Below are 16,205 nucleotides of genomic sequence, written 5' to 3'. Positions count from 1 at the left end.
CTTGTGTCTCCGGTCTGCTCTCGTGTTTCTTGTCTAATCTTAGATAAATTACTTGCCTCCTTTTCATCAGTTTGTCTGGAATTAACATCATCACCTATGGCTTTGTGCACTTCTATCCTTGTACATTAATGTAGAGGAACAATTTATTCCCTGTGCTCCAGGGGAATTACGAGTTGCAGAGGATGCAGAGATTGCTTGTGAAAATTTGTGTTCTACCCTAATGAGTTCACTATCATATATAGAACAGCACAGCACAGGTACAGACCCTTTGGCCCACGATGTCTGTGCCAAACACCATACCAGATTAAACCAAATCTCTTCTGCCTGTACATGATCCATATCCCTCCATCCCTGCGTAATCGTGTGTCTATCTAACAGCCACTTAAACACCAAGGTGACTCCCTTATCCCTGGGTATCAATTCTCCTATATTCTATCACAATCCATGAAGAATCTCTTTTATTGTCTCTCTTCACCCTTGTTTTCATCTTTGCACATCCTTTCTTGAGGTAATACACACAAAATGCTGGAGGAACTCAGCAGGTCAGGCAGCATCTATGGAGGGAAATAAACAGTCGACGTTTCAGGTCGAGACCCTTCATCAGGACTGGAAAGGATGAGGGCAGAGGCCAGAGTAAAATGGTAAGGGGGAGGGGGAGGAGCACAGGCTGGCAGGTGATGGGTGAGTCCAGGTGAGAGGGCGCAGGTAGGTGGTTGGGGGAGGGGGGATGAAAGGGAGTGATGCGAGAAGCTGAGAGGTGATGGGTGGAAGAGGCAAAGGGCTGAAGGAGAAGATTCGAGTGGACAGTAGACCATGGAAGAAAGGGAAGGAGGTGGGGAATAGGAGGGAGGTGATGGGCAGGTCATGAGGGCGTGGGAGGGGGAAGAGAAGGGATGAGGGGGCCACGGGAATGAGAGAAAACAAAAGGGGGGGATGGGGGGGGGGTTACCGGAAGTTAGAGAAATCAACATTGAAGCCATCGGGTTGGTGACTCCCAAGACGGAATGTGAGGTGTTTCTCCTCCACCCTGCATCTGGCCTCAATACGGCAGTAGAGGAGGCCGTGGATAGACATGTCAGTATGGGAGTGGGATGTGGGATTGAAGTGGGTGGCCACCGGGAGTTCCTGACTGTTGTGGCAGATGGAGCGAAGGTGCTCGACGAAGCGGTCACCCAATCTGCGTCGGATCTCACCAATGTACAGGAGGCCGCACCGGGAGCACTGGATGCAATAAATGACACCCTCGGACTCACAGGTGAAGCGCTGCCTCACCTGACTGTCTAGGGCCCTGAGTGGTGGTGAGGGAGGAGGTGTAGGGACAGTTGTAACACTTAGCACAGTTCCAGGGATAAGTGCTGGGAGGGTCATTGGTGGAGAGGGACGAGTGGACTGGGGAGTTGTGGAGAGAACGATCCCTACGGAAAGCAGAGTGGGGAGGAGGGGAAGGAGGAGAAGACATGCCTGGTGGTGGGATTCCGTTGGAGATGGCGGAAGTTGCGGAGAATGACGTGTCGGATGCGGAGGCTTGTAGGGTGGTAGGTGGGGACAAGGGGAACCCTATCCCTGTTGTGTCATGGGGGGGATGGGGTGAGGGTAGATGTGCGGGAAGTGGAGGAGATACGGGCAAGGGCAGCATTGATGGTGATGGAAGGGAAACCCTGGTTACTGAAAAAGGAGGACATCTGGAAAGCCTCATCATGGGAACAGATGCGGCGCAGGCAGAGGAACTGGGAGAAGGGGGTGTCATCCTTGCAAGTGACAGGGTGGGAAGAGGTGTAGTCAAGGTAACGGTGAGAGTCAGTGGGTTTGTAAAAGACCTTTCTTCAGGTCTTTTTTCATTATTAAACTCTAACTAGTTTCTTAATGTATTCTTACTTTGAACTTTTTATTGATTCAGCAGCTGTGAAGTCAAAGAATTTTAATTGCCTTAAGGTTTGGCTCTGCTTTAGCAACGAACTGCGAGGATATTGGAGACAACATAGAGGATTTATACAAGCGGTCCTGTTTTGAGAGTGCCAGATGCTTGGGAGTTAAAGAACAATGGTTACAATCTCTAGGTTATTACTCAAACCATCAACATCTCAGCAGCCAGATTGGAAGGGCCTGTAGAACCATAGAACCATACAGCACAAAACAGGCCCTTCGGCCCACCATGTTGTGCCGTCCATCAAACCACCCTCACACTATCTAACCCTTTCCTCCCGCATATCCCTCTATCTCACACTCCTCCATATGCCTATCCAACAAACTCTTGAACCTGTCCAATGTATCTGCCTCCACCACCAACCCAGGCAGTGCATTCCATGTACCATTGGGTTGGGCTCCAACTCAATGAGGCTGAAGTTGGGATAAATAAGAGCAGTCATAGTGGATGGAGGGATGTGGGGACAGGAAAGATCCAGGGATTGAGGGAGCAGTGTGGGCGGTGGAAGTATTCACGAATCGGAAGAGAATAATAGTCTGCACCCGTACTTCATGTGCTAGGGGGAAAAAAAGAGAAAAATTTACAAAAATGATCAAATCACAGGTAAGAAATATGCGAGTAAATTATCATAGGATGAGGACAGTCCACTGTGCGTGATTCAGCTAAACATGCTTTGTGTAAATGCCAATGCGTAAGGAACAAATTGAATAAATTTCAGGTGGAAGATCAGCTTGAGGCACATGAAATGGAAGCTATACTGAGACGTGGTAACTAATCAATCAGGACTGGGAATTAAATGTATTGTAATGTCTGCATCTCCTCTGTTTACTTGACACAACCAATGTAACTGGAGGCTAGGATTTTCAAAGCTTTCAAATTTGGAATGTGACCCCCAACCCCCCAACCACTTCTCAGAGGGACACTAACGTTAGAAGGAAGCAAAACTGTAAAACTGAATAGTTTTGTTCCATTTCCATAACTAGAGTGGAGAATGGAAAGGGTGGGAGAAAAATCTCCCTCCAGTACTGGCACGGCAATGATGTTCGGTAGCTTCTAGTTTGCAGGCAAGAGGAAGAAAGTGTCAGGGAGAGGAGTAACTTAATGGTTTGCTTCAAAGATGAAAGAAGATTCAGCCAGAGATAAGCAGGCAGTGATAGCAGCTGCGAGAAAGCAGAACACAGAAATTCCTATATTTGGCAACAATGTTCTAAAGGCAGAGTGGTTTTAATGGGGAACTTTAATGTCTTTAACTTTCACACAGATTTAAGTATACTAGCTCATGTCTAAATGCTAGTCAATGTCTTGATTTGACTCAGATCTGTTTTCCAATGCAATTTGTCTCAAGAAACAAAATGGGGGTAGGTCTTACTGGATAAAGAAATAAAACAAATTTGATTAACAGCTTAACACATGAGAGTTCACATATTAAATGGAGAAATGAGTAAGTTCAATGTGTTTCAGGGCGAATAAAAGAAACGTAATATAGCTTTGAAAGCTCTGGATTTAGGTTAGATTGATTTTCATATAATAAGATGCAATCATGAAGAAGGCAGCAGCTTTACTTCATTAGAAGTTTGAGGAGATCTGGTACATTACCAAAGACATTTGCAAATTTCTGCAGATGTACAGTGGAGAGTATTCTGACTGGTTGCATCACCACCTGGTATGGAGGCTCCAATGTGCAGGATCGAAAGAGGCTGCAAAGGATTGTAGACTCAGCCAGCTCCATCACAGGCACAACCTTCCCCACCGTCGAGGACATCTTCAAGAGGCGGCGCCTCAACAAGGCGGCATCCATCATTAAAGACCCTCACCATCCAGGATATGCTGTCTTTGCATTACTACCATCAGGGAGGAGGTACAGGAGCATGAAGACCCACACTCATTGATTCAGGAATAGCTTCTTCCCCTCTGCCATCAGATTCCTGAACGATCCATGAACACTACCTCATTATTCCTCTTTTGCACAATTTATTTATTTTTGTAACATATAGTAATTTTTATGTCTTTGGACTGTACTGCTGCTGCAAAACAACAAATTTCACGACATACATCAGTGATAATAAACCTGATTCTAACTGTCCATGGTAAACTGTGCACATCTGGTAAAGGGTAAACTAATATACTTTCTATTGATTTTATTCAATAAACATTTTAATGTGTTACAGAATCAGTTTATACCCCTAGGGGAGAAGATCTCCACTTGCCAAATATTAGTAATGCAAAACAAAAATGCATAACAGAGAAATCTATGCTACGGCCCAGCAAAGCCCTGGTGAGACTGAGAGAACAAAGAATGGTCCATGTATCACACCTCAAAGTATATATTGGCTTTTGTGAGTGAGTAGTAGAGATTTGCCAGTGTGATAATTGGGATCCAAAGGTTAGATCTTGAGAAGAGATTACACAAACTAGGGCTTACAAAGTGGAAGTCCTCAAGATATTAAGCGGAATAGAAATGCCTTTTCTGACTTGGGGAGACTACTTGTATGGGTGTGAGCAAAGGAATTAGAAGCAAATCTTTCAGGAGCAGTTAGGAAACTGTGTGTAAAAGGTGTTAGAGAAGTTTGGAACTCTTCCAGATGGGGTTATTGATGCAAGGTCAATTCTTTAGTTTACATTTGAGGTTAATTGATTTTTCTTTGCGAAAGACATTAAATTCATGTGACAAAGATGGTTGTGTGGAGTTAGATCACGGATCCCTCTTGATCTTTGATCTCACTGAGTGGTGAAACAGGCTCGAGTGGCTAACAGCTGACTTTTCTTTTTCAATCTTTTTATTAGTTTCCAAATTAATACAGATTAATATATAATGTCGATATTTGTACATGTAATACAAAGAGATCAAGAGAACAACCATGGCATAGATAATCATAAAAAATAATAAAATATAAAAAAAATCTGTAGATCTCACGATCTCTTAGTAAATGAATATAATATAAAAGAAAGGAAAGAAAAAGATTTATTGTGTATATAAAAAAACCCAAATCAATAAAAAAATTATAAACAATATATCAAACCAAACTAAAAAGAAAGATTACAAAAAAAAAGAAAAAAAGACTGGACTGAAATTTCTCAATAAAAACAGAGCAATATGTCATCAAATCCGTTCTTCTAAATTGGAAAGTTATTGAAAAGGGATCTATATCATATGAAAATATTGAATAAATGGACTCCAAATATCTTCAAATTTAAGCGAAGGATCAACAGTACCACTCCTAATTTTTTCCAAGTTTAAACATGATATAGTTTGAGAGAACCATTGAAAAGTAGTAGGGGTATTGGATCCTTCCATTTAAGCAAAATGGATCGTTTGGCCATTTATGTAACAAAGGCAATCATACGGTTAGTGGAAGCAGATAAATGGCCAGACTCTATCCTTGGTAATCCAAAAATTACAGTGATAGGGCGAGGTTGTAAATCAATATTCAATACAGTTGAGATAATGTTAAAAATGTCTTTCCAATATTTTTCCAAAAGAGGACAGGACCAAAACATATGTGTCAGAGAAGCCACATTCGATTTACATCTGTTATGTATAGGATTTATATGGTGATAAAAACAGGCTAGCTTATCTTTTGACATATGGGTCCTGTGAACTACCTTAAACTGTATCAAAGAGTGTCTGGCACACATTGAAGATGTATTAACTAAATGAAGAATTTTCTTCCAAGTCTCTGCAGGTAAAGATGTCTGGAGTTCACTTTCCCAATCGTTCTTAATTTTGTCCAATGATTCTGGACATATTTTCATAATTAAATCATAGATTATTGCTATCAAGCCCTTCTGATAAGGATTAAGACCTAAAATTTTTTCCGTAATTTCAGTTTTGTATGGTGTCGGAAAAGAGGGTATAGTAGCTTTTAAAAAATTTCTAATCTGCAGATATCGAAAGAAGTGTGATCCAGACAATTTGTATTTGTTAGACAGTTGTTCAAAAGATGAAAAACAGTTATCAATGAATAAATCACAAAAACATACTATTCCCTTTTCCATATAGAAAAAGCTGAGTCAACTCTGGATGGTTAAAAGAAAAAATTAGATTGAATGGGACTTGACAAGTTAAATTTATTCAATCCAAAAAATTTACGAAATTGAAACCATATTCGTATTGTATGTTTAACAATTGGGTTAATCATACATTTATTTAATTTGGTAAGTGCAAAAGGGAGTGAAGCTCCTAAAATAGAAACTAATGAAAATCCAAGTACTGATTGATGCTCAAGGTGTACCCATTTGGGAGATTGAATTATATCTAAATCTTGTATCCAAAAAATTAAATATCTGATATTAATTGCCCAATAATATAATCTAAAGTTAGGCAAGGCCATACCACCATCTTTTTTTAGTTTTTGTAAATATTTCTTACTTAACCTTGGGTTTTTATTCTGCCAAATATATGAAAAAATTTTAGAATCAATAGTGTCAAAAAAGACTTCGGGATGAAAGTTGGAATTACTTGAAATAAATATAAAAATTTTGGTAAAATATTCATCTTAACCGCATTAATTCGGCCTACCAATGATAAAGACAGTGGGGACCATTTAGTAAATAATTGTTTAATATGGTCAATTAAATGCAATAAATTAACTTTATATAAGTCCTTATGTTTCTTGGTAATTTTAACACCTAAATACATAAAATAGTCAGTTACTAATCTAAAAGATAATTGCCTGTAAATTGGGGTTTGCATATTTAATGGAAAAAGTTCACTCTTATTAAGATTTAATCTATAGCCAGAAAAAACACAGCCGCTGTCTGTAAGGAGCTTATACGTTTTCCCCGGGTCTGCGTGGGTTTCCTCCGGGTGCTCCGGTTTCCTCGCACATTCCAAAGAAGTACGGTTTAGGAGGCTGTGGGCGTGCTATGTTGGCGCCGGAAGCGTGGCGACACTTGCAGGCTGCCCCCCAAAATCACTACGCAAAAGATGTGTTTCACTGTGTTTGGATGTACATGTGACTAATAAAGATCTTATCTTACCTTTTGCATTTTCAATTCCAGATCAGAATTGCAATGCCTTAAATTGCCTTCAGACTTGAGTGGCAAAGTGTGATGTGTTGTGTATAAATGCCATTGGCACACAGGGTAGTCAGCTAGTGATCACAGTCGCCGTGCTATGCAAACTTTGTGCTTGTCCGGGCAAATTAGGGCATGCAAATGAGCCAGCACACTTTGTCAATTGAAACCAGAGAGCAGGGAAAATCCCAGAGATATTAATTTTTTTCAAATTTTATTTACAGCGTGGTAACAGGCCTTTCCAGCCCAATGAGTCCACGCCACCCATTTTAAACCCCCAAATTAACCTACCCGTACGTCTTTAGAATGTGGGAGGAAACCGGAGCACCCGGAAGAAACCCACACAGTCATGGGGAGAACGTACAAACTCCTTACAGACAGCGATGGGAATTGAACCCCAATCGCCGGCGCTGTAATAGCATTGCGCTAACCGCTACGCTACCGTGCCAAAGGTCGTTGTATGGAGTTAGATCCTCCTCAACCTGGATCAGTCTGCTGGGGATTGTTCAACCAGGCAGGAGTGGTGCTGCAGTTCTAATTCGGGTTTGTGCTGAGGTCTGAGACTGGGCTCAGTGCATTACTGTACTGAGGGCTGCAGTGGTAGTCCTGCTGGATGAGAAGCAGCACAAGAGCTTCCCAAGGCATGGCCTACTTCCCAGAGCAATCTGAAGCAGGATGGAGGGCTCAGGCCAGAGGTCCCCCACAAGTAATGCCTCTATATTCACTTGACTGCTACCTGCGTGTACATCAGTTGCATGTTTGCATTTGGAACTTCATGGCAGCTGTCAGTTCAGAGTGATAGTCGCCTCTTCCTGAAGCACAGAGTGGAATTGCATGTAACAAGCCACCTCCTTTTTCAGCAAGTAATAGATTGCAGCCAGGTGACATTGTAGGCTTCGGGTTGGAACCCCGACCTGCTCTTGAACTGAGAGGGTGAGTAGTTCCCTGAGCATGTGGTCTGTGAGTGATCGCCATCAGAACGTCATGGTCATGACTGTCAGTGCCATGGACCTGAGGGGCCCCAGTGACTCTGTACTCCAGCTCCCATCGTGGGCCAGAAGTTGTTCTTGCAAGTGAAGCCTATCCCCCTAAATCCATGTTTCCTCATTTCGATAAAGGATCCAGCAGGGCACATCAGAGCATACCTGTAACAAGAGGCATTGAATATAGTCCAATCACCAGGGTCATCAAGCAGTGCTTCAGACAGCTGGAGCGGACTGGAGTGAGCCCTGCAATACCCCCCCAGAACAGGTGTCCCACTGCCTCATCGCCTGTTGCCACCTCCATAACTTGACCATTTGAGGGCACTTCCCTGCAGAAGTCAGAAGCGGACAAGGCAGGCAGTGATTATGAGACACCCTCTCGGAACATGCCTGACTGCTCTGTGATTCCATTGAGGACTCCAGTCTATTGGAAAAAGAGCAGCAGGTAGTCAGCAAGACCTTACCGTCATAGAGACATTGCAAAGACGTAAGGGTAGGTTAATTTGGGTTTAAAAAAAATGGGCGGTGCGGACTCGTTGGGCCGGAAGGGCCTATCACACTGTAAATAAAATTTTAAAAAAATTAAAAAAAAGACCTGGGCCAGTGGCAGCAATTTGTATTTGTGTCACGCAAAGCTGCTTGATGACTAATCTAATGAAAATAGACTAATCATTTCCACTTTTTAAATTATCATCGCATGGGTCCCACCACCAACTTCTAGCATTGAACAGAAACTGACCTTGACCAGATCACATGGGAAGATCGATATTCTATGGTTAGGGACTCAGCTACTGACCTAACTAGGCCTTAGTGAAGTAGGAGCAGGAGTAGGACACACTGTCCCTCCAGCCTGCTTGGACATTCGATGGATTCTGGCTGACCCAGTGCAACATTCAGTTGTCCATCTAATCACATCCTCAGATTTCTCTATTGTCCAAAAATCCATTAATCCTGACCTTCAACATACTCAATAAGAGTTGACATTGCCCAAGCTTCTTCACAAACATGCCTTTGATTGGAGGCTGGTCCATTTGGGTCATCTGTAGTTGGGTTCCCTGGAGAGCTGGCACAGAAGCTAATCTAACTGTAACATTTCCTCTCAGCCCTGGCTACATGTCTAGGGGCTCATGTGCAGATCTTGCCTCTAAGCTACCCAGTTCTGTTGTGTCAGCATCACTGGGAGCCCCTGTGTCAGCAGCACCGCACCAGTATCCAAGCTGGTGGCTCTGAATGTCAAGTTTTCTGGTTCTACCTTCCTGCTGGGTAGCTGGAGGCAAGGTCACTGAGGACGCCTGGTGCACTGGAAGGAGAAGGGGAAATGATAGCTTAACGTCGAGAGGTGCATTGTAAAGCCCTGCATCTTGTAAATATGAAGAGACTGTGGGTGGGCAAGATGTGAGAATGAAAAAAAATGCACAAAGCATCATCTTCAATAATTTCTGGACTGGTGCTGGACACAGACTCTGACCACCCCAAGGATGGCCAGCAACCTCTAAGATTACTGCAAAGCCTCATACCCACTGCATGCACTTCTTGCTTACACTGGCACGTTTCTGGGAACCTGTGGGTTTATTTTGATTTCAGAGTTGAGAGAATATCAACTCTGAAATCATAAGGGTTATGGATAAAAAAATATGATGATGCTGGAGGAACTTAGCAGGCCAGGCAGCATCTGTGGAGAAAAGCAGGTGGTCAACATTTTGGGACAGGACCCTTCTTCAGAGTTATGGATAAGGTGGACGGTCATAGTCTTTTCCCCAGGATTGGGGAGTCCATAACTCGAGGGCACAGATGCAAGGTAAGAGGAAGAGATTTAAAAGAGACCTGAGAGGTAGCTTCTTTACACAGAGAGTGGTGAGTACCTGGAATGAGCTGCCCAAGGAAGTGGTTGAGGCAGGTACAATTGCAATATTTAAGAGTCATTTGGATAGGTACATGGAGGGGAGGGGCTTGGAAGGTTATGGGCCGAATGCGGGCAACTGGGACTAGCAGGGAGGATGCTGTGGTCGGCATGGACCAGTTGGGCTGAAGGGCCTGTTTCCCTGCCAAATGACATTGAGAGAAAGATTGTCATGACACCATGTCACGAGGCTCTCTACCTCCTTCCTGTACTCATTGTTATTTGAGATACAGCCCACTATGGTGGTATCATCTGCAAACTTGTAGACGGTGTTGTTTAATATTGTTGGATACAACTGAGTGGTGAGCAAGACCAGTGACTGGCCGGGGGGTGGGTGGGGGGGGGGGATGTTGGTTGTACGGGATAAACAAGTATAGCTTGTTGATGTGGCTCATATATAACAGATTGGATAAGGACAGTAATGACCAATCACAGAACATCAAGGTCACATTATAGATTTTAATTTGCAGCTATTTTCAAAAAAAAGAATCTGTATCGGCCCACCCGGGTCATTCTCTCTTCTCTCCTCTCCCATCAGGCAGAAGATACAGGAGCCTGAGGGCACATACCACCAGGCTCAAGAACAGCTTCTATCCTGCGGTGATAAGACTATTGGACGGTTCCCTTATACGATGAGATGGACTCTTGACCTCACAATCTACCTTGTTTGACCTTGCACCTTATTGTCTACCTGCAATGCACTTCCCTGTAGCTGTGACACTTTACTCTGTATTCGGTTACTGTTTTTACCCTGCACTACCTCAATGCACTGTGTAATGAACTGATCTGTATGAATGGTATGCAAGACAAGTTTTTCACTGTACCTTGGTACAAGTTACAATAATAAACCAATACAAATTTCAGTAACATGAGCATTATTGCTAATTAGTTATATGGAAATAACAGCAGGAAAATCCAAAACTATTCACACAAAGTAGTGCAGTTTGTCACAACATGCAAACTCTATAAATGGAATCATACATTTAAAAACAAAATTAATTTCTCCACCTCTGCCTCTGTTTTCTTTAAAATGTTCCTTGAAAACTAACTCTGAACCAACTTTTGGTCACGTACCCCATTGATCTTACTTACCTTGGGTGAACATAGAACATTACAGCACAGAACAGGCCATTCGGCCCACAATGTTGTGCCGACCCAGCTATTCCCTCCTACCTACAGAATGCCCATATCCCTCTATCTTAAGCCTGGCAACACTTGTGGGCTGCCCCAGAACACTCTACACAAAAAAGATGTATTTCACTGTGTGTTTGGATTCACATGTGACTAATAAAGATCTTATCTTATTTTCCTCTCATTCATGTGCCTATCTAAGCCCCTCTTAAAATCCCCCAATGTGATACAGTGACAGGGTGATACAGACCTGGGTCTGCCAGCATAAAAAATGTCAGTTGTCAGAGAAGACAAAGAAATAACATTTCCAGCCACATCTTTGTAGAGAAGGAGAAATAAAGAGATTACCCCTAATATTTTCTCTTTCTCCACAGATGTTGTTATACCTTTCTGTTTGAATTTGTTACATTTTCCTTCTCTATCTCCAACTGCTTTTTTGTTTTTGGAAACTTTGCACCCTACCACAGATGCTCTCCAGCAACCCCCCCACCCCGGTGGAAGGAAAACCACGCTTGTCTTCCCATGTTTCCAATTCTGAAGGATCCTTGACCCAAAACATTGACTCTGTTTCTCTATTCACAGCCACTGCCTGACTTGCTGAGTGCATCTATAATTTTGTTTTTGTTTCAAAGTTCCAGCACACCCAGTTTTTTTTAATGCTCCTACATCCCAAACCTATTGCCCATGATGCATAGATGAGCAGTTAGTTTTGCAAAAGTGGTAGCTTGTAAGATGTCTCCTTATCGAGTTACAACAGGGCACATCCTCTGCTGAGATCACTTGGACCTGAGGCGGATAACCCTGGAAATGGGTAATTCCTGAGCATAGGCAGCCTTCTACTGAGTGGCCTCAAATCCAGGACACCTGCACTGTGCTCATGGAGTCCATTACAGCAGCAGCAATTTCCATAAATTTCCCAGGTCTTGGACTGGGATAAAAAGAGAAAATGCCTTTGCAGGTCAGGCTGGTAAATCCACTTGCTAAACCTGGCACAAGTACACTAAATCCTTGTTCTCCGCTGATTTACTATCTGCAGATCCATGGACCTGCGAGATTTGGGATTAGGAATACCCAGGGTGTGGAGTGTCCTACCAGAGTGCAGAGTGTCCTGCCAGGGTGTGCAGTGTCCTATCCCTCCCGACCCAGGGTAAGGGGTTGTAGCCAATGTAGGGAACACGGGGGGGGTCTGGTAGGTGTCAGGAAAGTGTTTCGATTTACATGCAAACTGAAACCGAGACTTGCGTAGAAGTTCTACCTATGGAGGGGCGGGCTGCTGTACGTCATTGCAGCCTCAATGTGATTGTAGGCGGTCTTGGTGGTAGCTGCAGCAAAAGCAAGCTGCTGGAGGAATTCAGCGGGTCAGGCAGTATCTGTGGAGGGAAAATGGACAGTTGACCATTGGAGGCCCTTCACCTGGCCTGGGGGTATTCGTGGGAAGTGTGTGCCCCTATCCCTCGCGAATAAGGAGGACTCGGTGTCCAGCAGCTGCAAGGGAGAAGGCGGCAGCTAGAACAAAAGTAATCCAATTCTGTTACAGATATACACCGACAATGCTCGAATACCAAACATATGCAGATGCAGCTAAGCTAAAATAACAAAACGGTGCGCTCAGTGAGCAAGGCGACACCCGTGGAGAGAGAAGCAGTTACCGCTTCAGGTGCATGACCCGCCCGAGCAGACGGTCTCCGCCCAGAACCCCACCCACTGGGCGCGGCATTGCTGACCATGTCGTTTATTTATAAGCGCCTGTGCATGAATGCACTCAGTCGGGAAGAGCTAGCCGGTCTGAAGTCTCAGCAGACCCCAACCCTACACAAGAAGTCGGGTCCGGGCTGGGAACTGGGCTCTTCGCCCGGGATAAAATCTTTACGCCCAGGACAAAATATTTCCACCCGGGACAAAATATTTCCTCCGCCTCCTCCCCCGCCGGCGAGCTCTCGGAGCAGAGCCAGCGCCATCTCCTGTCCGCTCAGTGCCGAGAACATTGCCCAGCAATGCAGAGTGTTCACTCGTGCCAATCAAAACTGGGGTCACTGGCAGCCTTTCTAAACTGCTTCCAACACTTGGCATCAAATTTCTACAAGCTCTCTGTGTGGCAGCTTCATCCTTGTAAACTTTCAATAATACACGTATCTTGCGATAAGTAATAACAGTCCAATACCATCGAAATAACTGGCCTATAATCTGCCAGGACGATTAAGGAACCAACTCTTCACAATGCCAAGTTCAAATATAATTTATACAGTACTGACATTTTTAGGGAATGTGAGTTGATCTTGTGCTACTGAAAGAATCTTGTTCAGCGCATTTTCACAGTAATTTAAGAATATTAATATAAGACTGAATAAAAACCAAAGGGTTGGATTTGTCTGACTTGTAATCCAATTTAGGATTTTGCATAAAGCTGACATTTTTATACTTATTCTACAAGAAAATGTAAGGTTTGAAGTAACATTGAGGTATCTTTCCAATACATTTACACCTAGGACACATCATTCTTTACTTGTGCCATAAACTAAGTGTAGAGGACTATTAAATTCACAGCATTCCAATGTATTTTCTAACATACACTGTATTTGGAATTAAAGTTGTTTTTTTAAAAAATATTTTTCATCTTTAGGTATTGCCCTGTTACAGAGTAACTCCTCTCCGTGTTACAAAGGTTATGCATTTAAGTGCATTTAGCTACCACATCTATTAACATAACAATAATGATTACACTTTGGAACATATTCACTTGGGATGCTCTGAGGAATGTGCTTCAAAATCCTGGTTTCTTGTGAGTATTTTATCTTAAATATTTTCCATGCTGCATTTATAGACCTACAGTATTATCTGCAGTTTAAGTACAGCATTCTCACTGTCACCTGAGAAAAACAAACCCAGAGATCTTAATATTGCTCTACAGTTTGTTTATATTCATTTCTGTCCAAAGCAATAACCTCTTCAGCCACTCTTGGCAACAATAATCATATTCATTTCTTTCATTCAGATTTCAGATTCTCCAATATGTTGTTCACTGGGTCCACCCTTCTACCTTGCTATTGTCCAAAGTATAAAACACATTTTTAAAAATGAATATTAAGTGTTCAACTAATCTTCCACTATTTGTGTACATACATTCCAGGTGTATTATTAAAAGGATTGTGTATAAATATGCAAACTAATTTATTTAGTAAAAAATCTTCTTTCATGTTAGGCAACATTAAGGTCATTTTGACTGTTTATATAATTTTGTTGCAGGCATTTCCACTGGTGAGATATTTAACAGGTGGTAAATACTGGGTCAGTAATTGAGTTATTTATTTGATTACCTAACACACACACATTTACAAAGCAGAGGGAAGGCAATCAAGCAACCTGCTGCTTAAGTGTGTGTTCTGTTTATAGACTGCAAAACTATACATTACCACTATCATAGCCTTTAATAGAATGGGTTTCCATATAAATTAATGGGGTTGAAAACAGTTCTTAAAAAACCATATACTTAATTGGACCAGGCTGCTTTTTCTAATGAAAATTGAACCTGGGGACCACTCTAGGTAGTGATAAAAGTCTACCAGTCTTTAACGAAGACTTATTATTAATACAAGCCCATTGACACCCACAGCTACTTCCTTGCCAGATCCCTTTTCCATTCTACCCGTTTCTGTGTCGGTCGCACCTATTCTACAACAGCAACTTTCATATCAATGCTTCTGATGTGTATTTCTTTTTGCTCAATAGAAGATTCTCCCTCACTGTGTTTGACAAGCCTCCCTCAGTGTCTGTCAGTTTCCTGCACCTCCCATTTCATGCCTTTCCTTTTATCCCAGAGCAACAATATGGTTCCCCTTGATCCCATCTCCCACCCCAGCAAGTTCCACATTCAGCGGGTCATGCTTTGCCATTCTCCTCAGCTCCAGACTGATGCCATAACTAAATGCATCTTTCCTACCCTTGCCTTTTAGTATTCTGAAGAGACCATCCTGGAAGCACTCTGGATCACTGCTCAATCACCACATTTTCTGCTTCCCATCACTCACTCTTGGATCATCTTCCTGTCTAAATCCAGGTGTAATAACCTTCTGCCTTCTCACTGTGCAGGCCACTATCATTCTTTCAAAGCTTACTTTTAATTGAGTCAATCTAACTGGCTTCTCATAATGGAGTCCACGACAGTGGAGTGATTTGTGGGGTGCTTCCATGTGGCAGCAAGTTCAACTTAACTGGGCTGAGAAGTGGCAGATGGAGTTCAACCCAGAAAAATGTGAAGTGATACACTTCGGCAGATCGAATTTGAAGGCAGAATACAAGGATAATGGCAGGAGTCTTAGCACTGTGGAGTAACAGAGGTATCTTGGGGTCCATGTCCATACATCCCTCAAGGTTTCTGCGCAGGTCGATAGGGTTGTTAAGAAGGCATATGGTGTGTTGGCCTTCATTAGTTGGGGCATTGAGTTCAAGACCCGCGAGGTAATGCTGCAGCTCTGTAGAACTCTGGTTAGACCAAACTTGGACTATTGTGTTCAGTTCTGGTCGCCTCATTATAGGAAGGATGTGGAAGCTTTAGAGAGGGTGCAGAGGAGATTTACCAGGATGCTGCCTGGATTGGAGAGCATGTCTTATGAGGATAGGTTGAGTGAGCTAGGGCTTTTCTCTTTGGAGAGGAAGGAGGATGAGAGGTGAAGTAATAGAGGTGTACAAGATGATGAGGCATAGATCGAGTGGACAGTCAGAGACTTTTTCCCAGGGCGACAATGGCTAACACAAGGGGACATAATTTTAAGGTGATTGGAGGAAGGTATAAGGGGGATGTCAGGGGTAAGTTTTTTACACAGAGAGTGGTGGGTGTGTGGAACACACTGCCGGCAGAGGTTATGGGGGCAGGTACGTTCGGGATATTTAAGAGACTCTTAGTTAGACACATGAATGATAGAGAAATGGAGGGCGATGTGGGAGGGAAGGGTTAGATAGATCTTAGAGCAGGATAAAATGTTGGCACAGCATTGTGGGCCAAAGGGCCTGTACTGCGCTGTAGTGTTTTATGTTCTATGTTCAAAGCTTCAGCTCACTTGTCGGTTAAATCTTCCCACCCTTATATTCACAGCTCCTCTAGGCTTTCTTGTCCCATCATCACCTCCCTTTTTGCCACTCCTTTGTCATTTCATCTCTCCTGTCTTCCATTTTATGACAAATCCCTTCTATTCTTCCCTCCCTGTTCACTTTCCCTGGATCCTAAAACGTGTTTATCTCTAACTGTTCCCAGCTC

This window comes from Pristis pectinata, chromosome 5 (genome assembly GCF_009764475.1).
Source record: "Pristis pectinata isolate sPriPec2 chromosome 5, sPriPec2.1.pri, whole genome shotgun sequence".
NCBI lineage: Eukaryota > Metazoa > Chordata > Chondrichthyes > Rhinopristiformes > Pristidae > Pristis > Pristis pectinata.
This window is presented reverse-complemented; position numbering follows the sequence as displayed.